The sequence below is a fragment of the Grammomys surdaster genome, unplaced genomic scaffold (genome assembly GCF_004785775.1).
Source record: "Grammomys surdaster isolate TR1022 unplaced genomic scaffold, NIH_TR_1.0 63, whole genome shotgun sequence".
In the NCBI taxonomy this organism is placed as follows: domain Eukaryota; kingdom Metazoa; phylum Chordata; class Mammalia; order Rodentia; family Muridae; genus Grammomys; species Grammomys surdaster.
In genome coordinates, this window is record NW_021604565.1 from 616,026 (window position 1) to 632,582 (window position 16,557).

The window sequence follows — 16,557 nt, forward strand, 5'->3', positions numbered from 1 at the left end:
GACTCTGTGTCTGCTCCAGCCCAGAGGACCAGGCAGGGGCCCCCATAATTGCTTCTAAAACACACCAAAATACTTTTAATAGCATAAAGAAGATAATCAAAAATAGGAGGAATGTTTCTTTAATCCAGTGCCACCATGAGTACACTAGGGTGTATACAAATTCTAGGCATGCTAGTCTGTCCATAGTGTCCCACAGGCCTAATTTGATGATCTGTTTACTACAATTCTTATTGATTATGGTGTTGATTTCCAATACGCCTACCTCATTATGTACTCTGAGAGTTACCCAGGACGATGCTTTCTTTCTTGATTTTGGTATCTAGAGATGCTAATTGTTTCTCATTATATGTGGTAATCTCTAGAATCTCATTCATCTTTTGAATGAAATTGTTGTAATGCTCCAGTTACAATTCAAAATTGAATAGGCCATTGTAGGTCCCATGCTGGAAGGTTTTCCATGATGATCTCTGGCCCATCCAAGTTCAAGGGTTCAGGCCAAGGGGATAGAGTGAGATCAGGGAGGGGAAATCACCTCTGTTGCCTCCCCTGCTGCCTCTACCCATGTCTCCATTGTTGCCACCCAGTTGCTCCTAGGTGTTGCACCTGTCACTCTGCACTGAGTTGGTCTAGGCTGAGCCAGTGAGAAGCTGACCAGCTAGCAAGGAAATCAGGAAGGGTCCTGAATGTGCTTTGGGAGAGCAGATCTCTTCCCAGGTGGTAGTGTTACAGCTGTTGCAACAGAAACTCTCAGACAGTGGGATGATTCTCGCACATGTTTACTTCTTCTGAATAGGAATCTTATATATATTTTTGGGGTGGGTTAGGGTCTGGCAGCAGGTAACTCCTATTGGCTTGGTCTGAGAGCTTGGAGATACCTCATCTACATGTGGGAGAGCCTGAGGCACTGTTCCTATGTGACTGATGGCCATAGACCTCTCTGTGATAGGGGTTGTGGAAGGCTGAAGCTAAGTAAGAGGAGCCAAGGGGCCCAGGAGCACCACCAAACTCCTACCATTCCTTTAGGGTCTCCAGGGTTTGAAGCATTCTCAACTAGGTACCCCACTGCCTCTCACAGCCCACTGTCCCACAACTCCCCATTTTTCTTTTATAAAGGAGAGGTGTCATCAGAATAACAGTCTCCTATGTTGAGAACAGTTTGATACTGATCCAAGACATTATTGTTAGTTATCTTTGCAATGCTACTCATCTGCTGCTTTAGAAACTGAATGAGGCAGGGTGCCATGAGAAACAAGGCTCCAATGGCTAGTATGGGGTCAAGGAGGGGAAGAATCCAGGCTACCAAGGGGTGAGAGTACCAAGGGGTAAAGGTGTTGAGAGTATAGTGTGCCCTGAGGTCCCCCCAGAGCTCTTTGAGCATTTGTACATCTTGTTCTACAAGCCAAGATTCATTGACATTGAAGCAACATTCCTCCCTCTGCAAAACACAAGTCTGCCCCATTCAGCAGTCAACATTCCAGGGCCTCTGGTTTTGGAGTGCAACTCCTGCTATGGAGGTTATCTGGCATTGAACAGATTCAAGGCTGTCTGTAGTAGAGGCCATTGCCTGGTCAAGCTTGTCTGTGAAGTTCCTGACCAGATGTTGTGTTTGGACAAGGGTTGCTCCAGCAGTTCCTATAGCACCAAGTAGACCAGCAAGACCTTGTCCAATGAGCAGAGGACAAAGATCTCTCTCTCTTCTTTTGGCTTCCTCCAATCTGCAAGAGAAGTTATTCAGATTCTTAGAGATAAACTTGGGGGACACCATCACAGGGGCACAGGAGCCTTGAAAATGAGGGTTGATATAGGTACCTGTAGTGCCTTTGCACCAGAGGCGGGCAGGAGGGTTAACACATACTGATTTGGTGATGGTGATGTCATGGGCATATGTAAGATGGGGTTTTGAGGAGGGCCCTACAAGGCAAAAGGGGGGGTAGGTCAGAGAGAGGAATGTCCTGTGCTTTCCTCGTGGGCAGGGGTCCATGGAGGTCATAAAGGGAAAAGTTAATGGGAATGGTGGTTAATAATGGTCAGGAGAGAGAGGCACAGAAAAACCATTGGGAAGAATTAGGGTGGGTTGTTAAGGGAAGGAGGTCTGCTGTATATTGGATGTTTTGTAGCCAGGAGAGGGTAGCTTGTAGTTCCTTTGGAGACTGATCTTCCTATTGGATGATATTAGCATGGGTAAAGGATGATTTGGAAGCAGGGACAAGTTCACAGAGGATGTATAGGTCAGCTACAGAGTATCTGGCATAGCCATTGGGGTAAAGTTTACCCATGACTCCGGCTTGCCAACATTCATTCCATGGGTCATTGATGGAAAGCTGAAAATGAGTTATAAGGTTGGCGAGCATGGTGTCACCGTGGCTGGCAGATTCCATCCTGCAGCTCAAGTAGCTACAACTGACCATTCTCGCTCAGTGAGTCAACAGGTTATCAGTATACAAATTAAAGGCTTGATTTTTCAACACTTCAAAAACAGTAGCTAGAGCACGTAGTTCAATTATTTGTGCTGAAGCAGGAGAAAACTCAAGAGAATGAACATGTGATCCAATCACATATGCTGCCTTCCCATTAGATGAGTCATCTGTAAATATAGTAAGCACATTTTCTATGGGTCGCATGTGTAAATTCATACAAAATACAAAAGCATGCATAGAGGAAAACTGTAACAACTTGTCTTTTTCATAATGATTATCAATTTTGCCTGAAAAGTTCACACATGCAATAGGCCAAATAACAGTATTTTGCAATAACCAATTTAACTGCTGTTTATAGTAAGGAATAAATATTTCATCAGGTTCTTTCCCAGAATATTTTCTTGATTCTATTCTACAATTCTGTATTAGCAAAGCTACAGGTTCATAATAGGGTGTTAAAACTTTACTTGGAGATGAAGAAAGATGAATCCACATTAATGGTCCCTTTTGCCAAAGGACTGCTGTAGGTGCATGAGTTGTAGCAAGGATGCAAGCAGCCAACAATTGATTATAGTCTATATAATGTATCTTCTGTTGGCTAATAGCTTCTTCCACCTTCTGCAAAGCTATCTGTACCTCATCAGTTAATTCTCGAGGGGAATTAGGATTAGCATCCCCCTTGAGGGTATCAAACAGAGGTTCAAGTTCTCCTATGGTAAGCTTAAGATGAGGTCTTAGCCAATTAATATCTAACTACTTTTAAAATTCATTAAATTATCTTTTTTGCATGTGTATACCTGCAAGCCAGAAAGGGCACTAGATCCCATTACAGATGGTTGTCAGTCACCACGTGGTTGCTGGGAATTGAACTCATGACCTCCAAAACAGTAGTCAGTGCTTTTAACTGCTGAGTCATCTCTCCAGCCCTAACTATCTTTCCTTATTGGAATTTTCTGTGCCACAATCTGCTTAGGATATAACTGAGGTCCCAAATATTGAGAAAGATATTGCCTTTGAATCTTTTCTGGAGCAACAAGCACTCCAAGTTTTTGTATGAGAGCAATGCCTTGTAGTATAAAATTCCTTCAAAGGGGTCAGCTAACAAATAGCCATATAATGAATAATATACACTGAAAGATTCAAACTCCTAACTTCTTGTACTGAACCAGCAACAAAATTTCTTACATAAGGCTATTAGCCATTTCTTAAAGAAAAACTTTCCAGTGATATCACTTCATAGATTCTCCAAAATTACATGCAAACTCACTAAATGCAAACTTCCCACAGTCACCAGAATGTAAAGAAACAGTATAAAACAATCCTCCAAATCTATAATAATTCTATATGCATTTCTTGGAATGGCAGCTAGAGTAGGCAAGCCAAGATGCAATGGCTCCACAAGTCCCATAGCCTCATCAACCCTTCACAACAAACCATGCAACTATCTCCACCTACTGAATTTTTTCTTAATTACAAATGTGTGTGAGTTAAAATCCCAAACCTGTGATCTAACTGCAATTTGCAGCCAATGGAACAATGACAATTTAACTCTAATCTTCGAGTTTCCCTGTTAACACCAGAGCATAACCATAACTTTGGAAATTAAAACTCAACCTCCAACAATCAATCCAGTTTCTCCAAAATCAACACCAAGTGCATCACTCCCATTCTGCAAAGTTTGGCTACCAATTCCTGAACAAATGCAAGGCAGTACAGCCTCCAATACCTCAAAGAGAAACTGCCCTAAATCTTTTATAAGTCTTTATAATACATAAAATATTACCTAGTTTAGATGTATGTTTAGAGACCTGTTTCCCTGGGTTGGCTCATGCCACATGTTGCTGTTCAGAATGACTCCAACCCTGAGTTGCCAGTCTTAAACCAACTTTCTGTTACCAATACTACAAAGTTATTTATTGCACCCAATAACTTACAAGCCAATAATCTATAACCAAGACATTCAGAACATATTTATACTTTTAAAACCAGTCAGAAACAAAAATGAAGTGGCTACACACATTTACTTATTTAAACAAGACAAAATTCGTACTTTGTCTAACTGTAAAACTGTAATTTCAAGAGAGGCACTTTGTCACCTGCTGAACCCATAATCAGTCACAGATTTTTCTAGGAGAAACAACCATCAGCTCCTTACCATAGAAGCCAAAAACAAAACAAAACAAAACAAAACAAAACACACAACAAAACCTGCTGTCCCCTTTAAGAGTGGCTTTTACAGACAATGAGACCATGGAAGGGCTTCTCCAGCTGTGATAGACTCCTAACTACAGGTGTAGGACTCCAAAGACCAATTGAAACTACTTTTTATTTTTACTTTTTTCTTTTTCTTTTTCTTTTTGAAACTAGTTAAAAAGTGAATCAAGGGCTGAACAACCAGCAGATAAAGTTTTAAACATTTTTTTTCTTTTGAACATGGAACATTCAAGCAACGAAACAAAAACAGACATAAACTGGCAGACATGGACAGATTGGTGCACCAAGGAGAGACAATAGACAGAGAGGAAAGAGGATTTGATGTCCCATGAAAGGGACCCAGATATCCTACCTATGGGACCCAGAACCAAGCATTTCTCCAGTTGGAGGCAGAGAGGAGGCAGTACGTCTCTTGACCTCTGCCTGTTCCTGGGATAGCTCTGAGACAGCTTAAGTTCATTTTCCTTCTCTTTCTCCAAAGCATCCCCAGATTGTCATGCAGGACTTTTTTTCTCAAACCCATGTCTAGGGTGTAAACTATCTCTAGTTAGGGTCCAAAGACTAAAAGCATCTATGAGAATTACCTTTGCTTCTCTAGATTTTAGCATAACTCTAAACACATACACAAAACACATCTTACCATCACTTACCGTTACTTACCACTGGCCCAAATCTTCTTTACTTTTCTCTGCACATATTTCCAATTCCCGCGGTGTCCTTCACTGTATCCCGCTTTCTGGAGCTCCAACGTTGTGGTGCCATCTGACCAAGCCCACTCAGTCAGTCAACAGGTTCTCTAGCACAGGAGTGAGGATTAAAAGAAAAGAGATGATTAGACAAAATTGCAGCATGACCCCAGCCAGTTCTGAGGCTGAAGGCAGGTTTGTTTAATTCAACTTTTCTTTTAAGCCCTTTTAATTACATGCAAGTATTTAGGTCAGTTCTAGGTTGAGGGACCAACAACACAATAGAAACAAACAGTCAAGGAACAAACAAGGCAATATACAGAGTTCTGTGATCACCCCATTATCACGCTCATAATTGCTATTTCTAAAGGCTCATCAGGATGACAAAGTATCTGAGCCTACTTCCCTGTCCTAGCCCACAGTCATATTCAAGCCTGAGACCTACTTCTTTGTTTTAGCCTAAGACTTGGATTCCTGACTGAAATTACTTCTCTGTTTTAGACTAAAAATAGACTCCTGCCTGAGCTTACTTCCTTGTCATGTCACAAAGTCAGATTCCTGCCTAAAGTCCATTTCATTGTCCTTGGCCAATGTCAGATTTCTGCCAAGCAGCCCCAAAACCTCTCCACATGCAACCTCCATATGTGGAGACCTCCTGGAAACATTCACCTGTGTTTCAGTAAGAAAAGCAGAGGAAAGGATTGAGGATAGTGAAGATGGAATCAATCCAGGTGTAGGGGAATTTCAATCCTGGTCAAGATCCTTCAAGTGGGAAGTCCTGGTTTCCTATAACTTTGTTGTGTCCTTTGTAGGTTTTCCTAGCATAGAATCTCCAATGGTAGGTGTTGGGAAGGCTAGGGAGATGCTGGGCAGCAGCAGAGTTAGTATGAAGGATGACAAAAACTGCCAAGAGAATAGAGGAGATGGGAGGCTTGTGGAGGGCACATGGCCTGGGCAGCTGTCACCAGGTCATGGATGTTCTTCCAAAAGATCCTGCTGTTCCTCTGGAAATGGTGTCACCCCTGCCTTCTCTTTCCCCTCTTTCGTTCTTGATCAGTCAGTGAGAGGCAGGCCATCTTCTTGTTTGGTGGGTTGGTGTTGGACATTTCTGGCAAGAACCCAGATAGGCTTAGGCTGGTCTTGTGGAAAAACACAAGCAAAACCCTCCCAGTTGTAATAAGGGATCTGGTCCCTTCCAAATTCCATCCAAAGGATCTCACCATTGTACTAAGCTGGGGGAGTTAATTTTGGTATGTACCAATGGAGGGAAATAGGAGGATATTTGGAGTTTTTGTAGATGTTAAATATGTTTAGAGCAGTTAGGGACATCATTAATTCTGTTATTCCTTGGCCCTGAGGGTTGTGGGGAATTCCCATATGATGGGCAATTTCCCAGCGTGTGCAGAAAGTTTTAAATTGAGAGCTAGTGAAGACAGGGACGTTATTGGTTTTTTATCTGTTGAAGAATGTCCATGATGGCAAAGATAGAGAGCATATGGTAAATTAACTTTTTTGAGTTTTTACCTGTCTGGGCTGTAGCCCATATAAAATGTGCAGATGTATCTAAGGTGACAAAAACATGTTTTTGTCTACCAAATTGAGGAATATGGGTTACATCAATTTGTCATAAGGCATTGGATTTGAGGCCACAGGGATTGGTGCCCACGGTTTGAAAAGCTGGGGTGGTAATGAGGGATGCAAAAGAGGCACATGTTTTTATTATCTTTTGGAGCTGAGCAAGGGGGTATGGGGGAAGCAAACATGAAGTCCCTTTGTATTTGTGTGTATACGTGAATGAAATTGGTCTGCTTGCTCAGTGGAGGCTATGAATGCCCTGTTGAGGCATTTTGGTCAGCGAATGCCTTTTCTTCAGATATAGGACCTGGCAGTGGAATGTTAGATTGGATGTGCTGGATATAGGTGAGGAAGGTTCTTTCCCGTAGAATGGTGGAGACCTGTATGAATAGAGGGGAAAGTGGGTTGGCATCTAGTTTGACAAATGATCTTAGCAGCTAGGAGAGCAAATAGACAGCATACATACTGTCTGAAAAGAGGTTAAGGTGACCCTTGACTTATTTTAGAGCTAAGTAAATGACATATAGTTCTTTATATTGGTGGGAGTGGTGGGAAAGCTCTTTGAATTGGAGGATAGGTGGTTAATCCTCAGGGAAGTAGTATATTACTGCTGCAGCTCTCCTCTTCCCCACATTGGTAAATATTGAGGGGGCTCCTGCTATGGGATCTCTTGACAATAGTTTGGTGGGCAGCCATTGCAATAGAGGGAAGGCAGTGGCCCATTTTTCATCAGGATAATTGTTGTCAATTTGTCCTGGGAATTTTATTAAGCTGATGTCAAAGTGAGAATGAAGTTCGATTAGCTACTGAACATTGGAGAGGGAGAAGGGAGTGACAAGAATGTCAGGTTCTTTCCCTAGAGTTTGTAGGGCTCTATTCCTACCACTTTTAATCATGCTAGTGAGTGCATCTACTTCATTTAAATTCAGGGTGCTCCACCCATTGGGGTATGGAGCCATTCTATCACCCCCTGAGGTTGGTAAAGGGCTCCTGCAAGGGTAGGGGAGGAGTTAAAGATAGGGAGATGTATAGGTATTATTGGGTCATACCTAGAAAGAGCCATATCTTTTAGGGCTGAATTGACAGAATTTAGAGCTTGGACTGCTTCTGGGGACAGTGTTCTTGGGGAGGAGGGACTTTTGTCTCCTTTCAGGAGGTTGAAGAGGAGTTGAAGGGTGCTTGTGAGAAGGGAGAGCCAGGGTCAAAGCCAATTGAGGTTGTCCAAAAAGCTCTGGAGGGAGGTGAAAGTTAATTTTGTGGGAAGGAAAGGGTGAGTTTGAGGGGGCATATTGAGGTAAAGGAGATCTCTGTTCCTAGAAATTCAATTGGAAGAATAAGTTTGATTATGTGAGGAGCTCTTTTAAATCATAAGGCAGATAGAGAAGGTATTCCCTGGTCCTTAAGTTGGGAGAGGGAGATAGAAGCATCTCCCCATACTAATATGCCATCCATGCAATGGTATATATTGAGTCCTTTGCCTAAATAGGGTTTTAATGCAGTGGCTACAGCCTCTTGACAAATGGTTCCCTGGGGAGAACAGTCCATTCATAGGAGGCTGGGCCAGAGTTGTTAATGGGAGTCACTGAGAATGCAAAGAGTTTACATTTCCAGGGGTGGAGAGGGATTGACAAAAAGCAGTCTTTTATGTCTATTACTAATAGGGGAACTTAGGTAGGAATGTCTGAGATGTGAGGTAGTCCATTTTGTGGAGAATTCTAGACTGGCATGGTTCTGTTAATTGCCCTCAAATCTTGCAATAGTCTCCATCCCCCTGAACTCTTTTCTATAGCAAACAAAGGGATATTTCATGGACCTGCTGGAGGAGTGGATGTGTTGTAGTGATAGCTGTTCTTCTACCAGTTCTCTGAGGACTCTAAGCTTCTCCCTTGATAGGGGCCACTGTGGGACCCAGATGGCTTTGTTGGAGAGCGAATGAAGGCAGGGAGTACTAATTCTAACAGTTGTCCCTAGAATTGGGGGTGATTTGGAGTAGGGGTTTTAGGGCCACCTTGGGTACTATTTTCTTGGGTACTATTAAGATAGAGGTAATGTCCTCTATCTTAATGTGGTTTCTTTCTGGTTGGATGGTAAAAACCACCTCTAAGGTTTGTAAGATATCTCTCCCTAAAAGATTGGTGGCTACTTGAGCCACCAGGGCATGTATGAAGCCGTTAGCTCCATCCAGGTCTTCCCACCTGTAAGTCTGTTTGGTGATGTATGCATGTTAGATAGCCCTTATGTCCAGTAGCTGGGGTCCAGGGGTCAGTTGCCAGTTTTGTGGGATCTCTTGTCGTAAATTTGTCCTGTTTGCTCCAGTATCAATAAGAGAGTTGAATGGTTTATCATCTATTTTAATGGTTAATTTGGCGTGGGAGCCTTCTGAAATGCTGGACATCCATAAGACTTCTATGGGAGTAGTTGTTACTCTTATTATCGGGGCTGAGTGTTGCCCCATTTGAAGTTTAAAGGTGCTAGTGGCTTACCATCCTTATCATATAGAGTGATACAGTGATACAGTGTCTCCTCCGGTGGAAACCATTTCTGCAATGGGGACAGATTATCTTAGGGGGATTGGGATCTGTCATGGTAAGAGAGTTTTGTTGGCATTCATTCCTTCAAAGTCCTGCCTCTCTGCATTTGAAGAAGATTCTGTCTGTTTTTACTGCTGCCACAAATGCCTGGGCTATGGATGCAATTTGGTGTGATGGAGTTCCTATATCTCAGGTTGCCACAATCCACCTATTGTGATGCTCTTCCCAGAGACCCTGGCAAGCTAGTCTGGACTTAGAAGTCATGCTTTCCCAAACAATGGTTTTTAAGAAGGACGTCTCTGGCTGTGTGGTTGGGAATTTTTCTTTCTAAGTTCTTTTGAGTTCTGAGAATAAAATCAGATAGGGGGTTATCTGGGCTTCTGATCGAGAGAGAGCGTAGGGAGGAGGCAGGGTCTTGTGACACTGAGGGTAGAGTGAGCCTATGCCAAGCTTGGGTTGCACAGAGGTGGACCTGCTCATAGTACCCTGCTGGCTGACTTGCCTGCTGTGCTCCAGTAGAAAAGTCTTCCTGGCCAAAGAGTTCATTAAAACCCCATGGGGTGTCGTCACCTCTGTCCTGGTTTTGCCTGACATGCTGACCACACTCGTTACAAAATAAGGCTTCCCACTCTAAAAACATTGGGCCAGGAAGGGCAGAATGGCAAATATCTCTCCAATCTTAGGGGGTGTTTAAGTTGGCAATATGGCTCTGTAGGAGAAATACTGTCCACGGTTTGTGAATGTCATCTTCTTTTAATGCTTGCCTGAGTTCTTTAAGTCTGAGGCTTTGAGTGGGTACCAGTTAAATGGTTTAGTTCAAGTGGAGTTGATATTAACCAGGAGTGCTCAAGCATTTTGGGTTTCAAGTTCTGTGTCAGACTCCTGGGTAGCATGGTTAGTTTTTGCAAGAGAGTCCCGAAAATTGCAAAGTTTTTGGGTGGTAGATGGTTGAGTGTAAGGGACTATGGAGTTTGGCAGGGTTTTATCTATGAGTTTTTAAGGTCTCTCACTTTTGTGGGTTGGAGAAGTGGGAGGAGATATATCTCTCTCTGATTGGATGAGAGTTGGTAGAGTAAGGGGAGAGGCAGGTGAGAGCTCCTTCGGTATTTTAATGGAAAAAGCCTTTGGGTGAGGGAGGGGGCAGGAGGAGCAGACAGTTTATTTAGCATTTCCACCCATGCATAAGCAGGGAGGGGTGGGTAGATGTATTTTACTTCCATTGGATCAGGGCTGTAAGGTCTGAAATATGGTGATTTTGGGGATCTTGATCTTTGAGTTCAATTGTCTGAGGGGACTCGGGAGCTTTGTTGTTCTCAATCTGTCCTATTTTACATGGCCCTATACATGTTTTTCCTTCAATGCTGCCATGATCATAATTGTGATATTATCCATTGTGACAGTCCATCATCAGTTCATCAGTTGTGGCAGTTCATCATTAGGTAGCATCCACATGTTAAGTTAAAATATGCTTCAAATGAGTTCATAAAAGATTAATTTAGCCATCTGCATGTTGCTATTTTTGGTGTCAGTGTGCATAGTATAGAATTGTAATTCCCCATGTCTTGTATTCTGGTTGTTAATCTTGACATGGTGAAAGATGTATGTTGCATCTTCACGTCTGGGAAGTATGGGTAGACATATACATGTGTTAGCTCCTAATTTAAGTGCCATGTACATAGAGCCATTTTTGCTATTAACTGATGACCATAAGAAATGATCAACTGGTATTTTGAATTCATTGCCTAACTTCTGTGGTATGACTTTAGTGATATCCTGGATATGAGTTGTACAGGAATACCTGTATTAGGTGTATCTAGCATATGTCTTCTGCACAATATGATCCTTTTTCGTTATCTACTAATGTTTGGAATAAACTTGTAATGAGATAGAAATCAGTGTCTTCCTGATTCTAGTAGTCAATATTACTTCAACAGGTAAGGTTGTGTCTGGTACTACAAAAGGGGCTTCTTTGACTAAAAGTGGTCCAGGTGATGGATATAACCATCCTAGTGGATAGTGTGCTGTCATAAATCTTATGCTGGTTTTATTAATACCTACATATTCTGTTGTAATGTTAAATCCTCCTCTGTCTAACAATCAGGTATTATTTTGTGAGTGGTCTGATTTGTTGCAGTTCTGAAGTGATATGGGTAAGTATAAGATCTTATCCCAGTCATCTGCATCTGTCAGCATAGGGCTTGCTTTTGGCTTTTGTGCTATCCAATCTAACATTTGCTATTCTTGATATTAGAGGTGTAGTAATATGTAGCTAAAATAATATCATAAGCCTGAATGATATATGCTTCTTTTATTACTATGTTTGATTTCCCAAGTTTTCCACCATTGTATAGTCCTTTCTGGTACCTTGATGTGATATTTAGGTGTTAGGCTGTTAAGGTTATAAGAGTAGCCAATCCCTGGTATATTTGTTGCTGTTAAATTGGGTTTTTAGTATCTAATGTTGTTAAAACCTTTGTAGTTAAAACTAGGGATTGTTATGCTGTTCATCCACAAAGTACCTGACTGGGGTGCTGCCCCAAACATTGCAGATACCTTCCTTTCTAAAAAATTAACTGTGGTAATATCTCCTATTGTTTCCCATGGTATAGGGAAATCCACTTATGTCCCATTTACTGCTGTGTCACAAATGTACCTGTTTTATATTCTTCCTTCTTATCACATGTGGTCATATAGTGATGTTGATTACACTAGGTAACATTCTATAATAATAATGTAAATTATGTTCCTGTTAGGTTTTATTTCTTGAATCCAAATGTGGTTTTATTTCCTCCCATGGATATATTTCTTAACATTGTTAGTCCCCCCCAAAAATGAGTATTGGGTTCTTTATATATTTCCATACCTCCTTTATTTGTACCACTCCTGTAATATTAGCTCTTTGATCACAGAGTGCCGTAAGTGAGGTGTATTTGTAGCTTCCAGTTTCCTTAAATAGTGGTAAAAATGCCACTGTACCTCCCTTAAGAAGGGAGTGTGAGACATGTTTTCATGATAATAAAATCTTGTATATTACTTGTCCTGTATTTGCCCCATGTGTGTTAGGATTTTATGTCTTTCTTCCTCAGGTCTTATGGACCAAGAATTTCTGCTAAAGCAGTTCCAGGCAATGCCTGGCATTCTGTTTGATTCTTTTTCCATTGTCCGTCCTTTTATCTGTGAATAACCCTGAACTACCAAAAAACATTCATGTGTTGCTTTCATCATTCTGCATAAGGGCATTGGTGTTTTTTCATTTAATGTCATCTGCCATGGTTGTGGTAGGATGCTGGTTAGTACTAGTAGTTGTCTTTAATGTTCCATCACCAGGGCCATGGCTGATACACAATCTATCCAAGTGAGCCATTGTTGTAATTTTATTCTAGTGGCCCATTTTAAGTTTGGATAAAAGCTTAGTTTGCCAAAGCAGGGTAGGTTCGGATAACCTGCTACACAGAGCCAATTTGTTTGGTTCCATGTCCTCTGGAGTTCTGGACATAGGTGATCATATAACTTCCTGGGACACCTATTTCCCCATGGTTTAGGTAGAGGGAGTATGCCACTCTTAAGTGGGTAAGGTACTGCAAATTCTGTACACAGGGTCCAGTTCATATTTGGACCAGATTTACACAGGTTTGGTGTTGTGGACATAGGTGATGGAGTTTCTTCTTCTGCTCCTTCATAATACTCTAAATAATCATATACTTGTCCTTCTCATGTTTATGTTGTGAGGTTGAACCACATGCCAATTGCTTTTCCTTCCAACCCTGTATGTATCAAGATATTAATATATAGTATAGGGAAGGTTGAATTTATAGCTAAGTCACAAGTGAATGTGGTTTCAATCTCTACTCCTATAGTGGTTGTTTTATAAACTCCTCTGTTGTTGAGTGTGTTCTGTCTAACCTTAGATCGTCTATACCAATAGTTATTAAAGATTGCTCTAACACTAGAGGTGTTGGATCATACTTCATTAAAATGGCATTTGTCAGATTTCTTTCGTATCTATTTATAACTACCTTTTTGATTTAAAATATAAATTTTGTGGGCATGATACCATGTTTTTGTTGTCTAAAGTGTTCATAGCCCTGGAACCAATGATAATTTAAGCAGTAAGCATACCTGATCCAGACGCTGTCCATTCTTAGTTGGTATGATGCCCATATCATCTGTCCCCATCTGTGTATTTTGTACAGTGGGTCGAGAACTTTAGGTCTATATGTGGGCCATGGTATTTGTGGTTTGGGGGTAATGGTTGAGGGTAGGATTTTAGGTGTGATGGGCATACTATTACTCCCACATATTCCAGAATATTTAACACTAAAAATAATAATATAACATAAAGCATAGCAAACATAGCCAATGGCTGCCACATGGTCAGTATCATATATAGCACTACTCCTCCAACTGCTCCGAAAAGCAAATAGCCAATAATCCAGTAATCTGTGAGCATAGGGTTAGTAATAACAATATTATCATAGCATTGGATCCTATTGTTACCCAACTGGCCAACCACATGGTTAGCATTTTCTTGTCACAGTATTTAGTGAGCAAATGGTATAGTTGACTACCAGGCTAGTAGTATTATGATTACTGTGTATTTGGTCACATAAGTATACACCGAGGTCCACCACTGGAATGTTTCCCAGAAAGACAACAATGATAAGGATCACTACACTGTATATATCAGTGCTCTCACACATGCACATACACACATTGCCTGTTCATGTGATGCTAAATCCTCCAGTTTGGCTAATTGCAGTTCTCCCTTGCTGTCTGTGATCCACACAGTGTTTCCAGTGCCGGGCGCTATGATCTCTGAGTTAATTTGACCTTGTGCCTGAGAATGCAAGGATAGGTTTGATTATATTTCTGATTTTTTCATCTGGGTGATCTATATCTGTCTGTGTGCTGAGGACTTCCTCAATTGGAGATTGTCTGTTGATTCTAGGTCTGCTATTTAGTTCAAAGGTAGCTTTCACCAGGGCTTCAGAAAGTGGGGTATCTTCGTGTGCTACTAATTTTCATTTAAGTAATCCATTAAATCTTTCAATACTGCCTGCTGCTGTTGAGTTATAGTCCCAGTGGAATTCCCACATTATGTCAAGTTTTTTTGCCAATCTCTGTATGATTTTACCAGTAAAGTGGATTCTTTGATCACTTTATATTAGTCAAGGTATTCCATAGGCTGAAATCCATAACCACAATGTAAATATTTTTAATTTTTGGCCGGGTTTGGATCCTAATTTAGCCATACCTAATCCTGTGTAGATGTCTACTATTGTGCATGTGTACTGTTTCTTAAACTCATTTAATGGTCCTATAAAATCAATTTGAAGTTTGTGATTAAAATGTAGTCTATGAGTGCCAAATCAATGGTAATACGTTTAAATCTGGTTTTGGTTACAGGGTATCCTTTGCATTTCTGTATGGCATTCTTAATTTTAATTCATGTTATGGCTGTGTTCCTTTGAGTGAACTACTGATATATTGCATGCCTTCCTGCATGTCCAAGGAATTTGTGTATCTGTTATATTTCTTCTCTTGTAATCACTCTGTCTGTAGAGTTGACTTAATCCACTTTCTTTTAATTTTTAGTTTTATAGGTCCTGTCTGTTCAGCTTGGTAATGTGCTTTGAGTTTTATTGTTAAGTTTGCTAGCTTATCTGCTTCATTATTATACTTAGTCTGTAGGTAGTCTCTGTTTTGGTGAGCATCTACACAGTATACTTGTATCTTAATGTCCTTACTAATCTATGCTATCTCTACCCAAGCTTTCTTAGACCATAAATCTTTTCTATTGATTTTCCATTCTGTAAATCTCCATTTTCCTGACAAAATTGTTATTCCATTGGCCATGCACCAAGAGTCTGCAAACAGGTGTAAGTCCTTTCCATCTTTATGGGACTGCCTAGTCACAAATAAGGCTCCTATCACTTCTACATTTTGTGCTGGTTTCTCTTTCCTTCCTCTATTATTACCATTCTGTCTTCCTGCCTGAAAGCTGCTGCTTTTCAGCATACCACATTGTTTTTATTGGTGGCTAAGTCATCAGTAAACCAGTGTTAACCAGTGAGGGGGAATATTCACCCCCATGTTCCTATGGGTATCTGTTTCTGGGGAGGGGAGGTGTCGAATGTGATTTGTACCTTGGTTTTGTTAATTGATTCTAGTATGTGCTCTGACACCATTCGTATCCTCCCCTGTGCAGTCAGGTTTGCTCCTCAAAGGAACTCCAAGAGGTATCATTTCCAATACCTTTCCCAACATTGGCAACCCTTGTTCATGCCTCTTCTGGTGCCATTATGAATTCAAAACTGGGCATGGTGGATAAGAGTACCACCAGCTTCTATCTTTTAGGATACTGTGGCATGTGCGAGTGCTTCATAGGCAGTCCATATTGTTTTTTTTTTTTTTTTCAAAAAGTGAATACTTGGCATCTGACCAAGGGAAGCATTTGCAATAAAAGTCAACTGGTTTAATCTGTGGTTGTTTGACAAATATATCCCAACTGGCATATTCCTTTATAAACAGCATATCTATTATCACTGTGTTATCTGAATTAATATAAATTAAATTACTAAATTGCTCTATATATTCTAATATAACTTTTACTGGTTCCATGGTCCCTAGGTGAAATCAGATGCTTTTTTCACTATGCTATACAATGGTTGGAGCAACAATTGCAGGTATGGTGTATGTTGCCTCCAATACTCAAATAACCCTATTAAATGCTGGGTTTCTGTCTTATTCTGAGGTCTTGGTAAATTTTTTAACTTGTTAATTAATTCTGGGGGAATGGATGGTCCTCTAGTTGACCACTGTACTCCAAGAATTTTAACTTCCTCTGCTGATTCCTTTACTTTGTCTTTATTAATGGTCCATCCATCATTTCTTAGGTATGCAATTAAGTTTGCTACTGTTTTATGTAATATTTATCATTTGCTATTAGTAAAAAATCATCTATGCTTTTAATCCCAGCACTTGGGAGGCAGAGGCAGGAGGATTTCTGAGTTCGAGGCCAGCCTGTGTCAGAGACCAGGACCCCTAACAGGGACCCCTGCCGGCCTTCCCCCTCGCCTGGAAACCGAAGCCTTGTCACCCACCTACATCCTGTTCAGTTGAATACCTTGACTA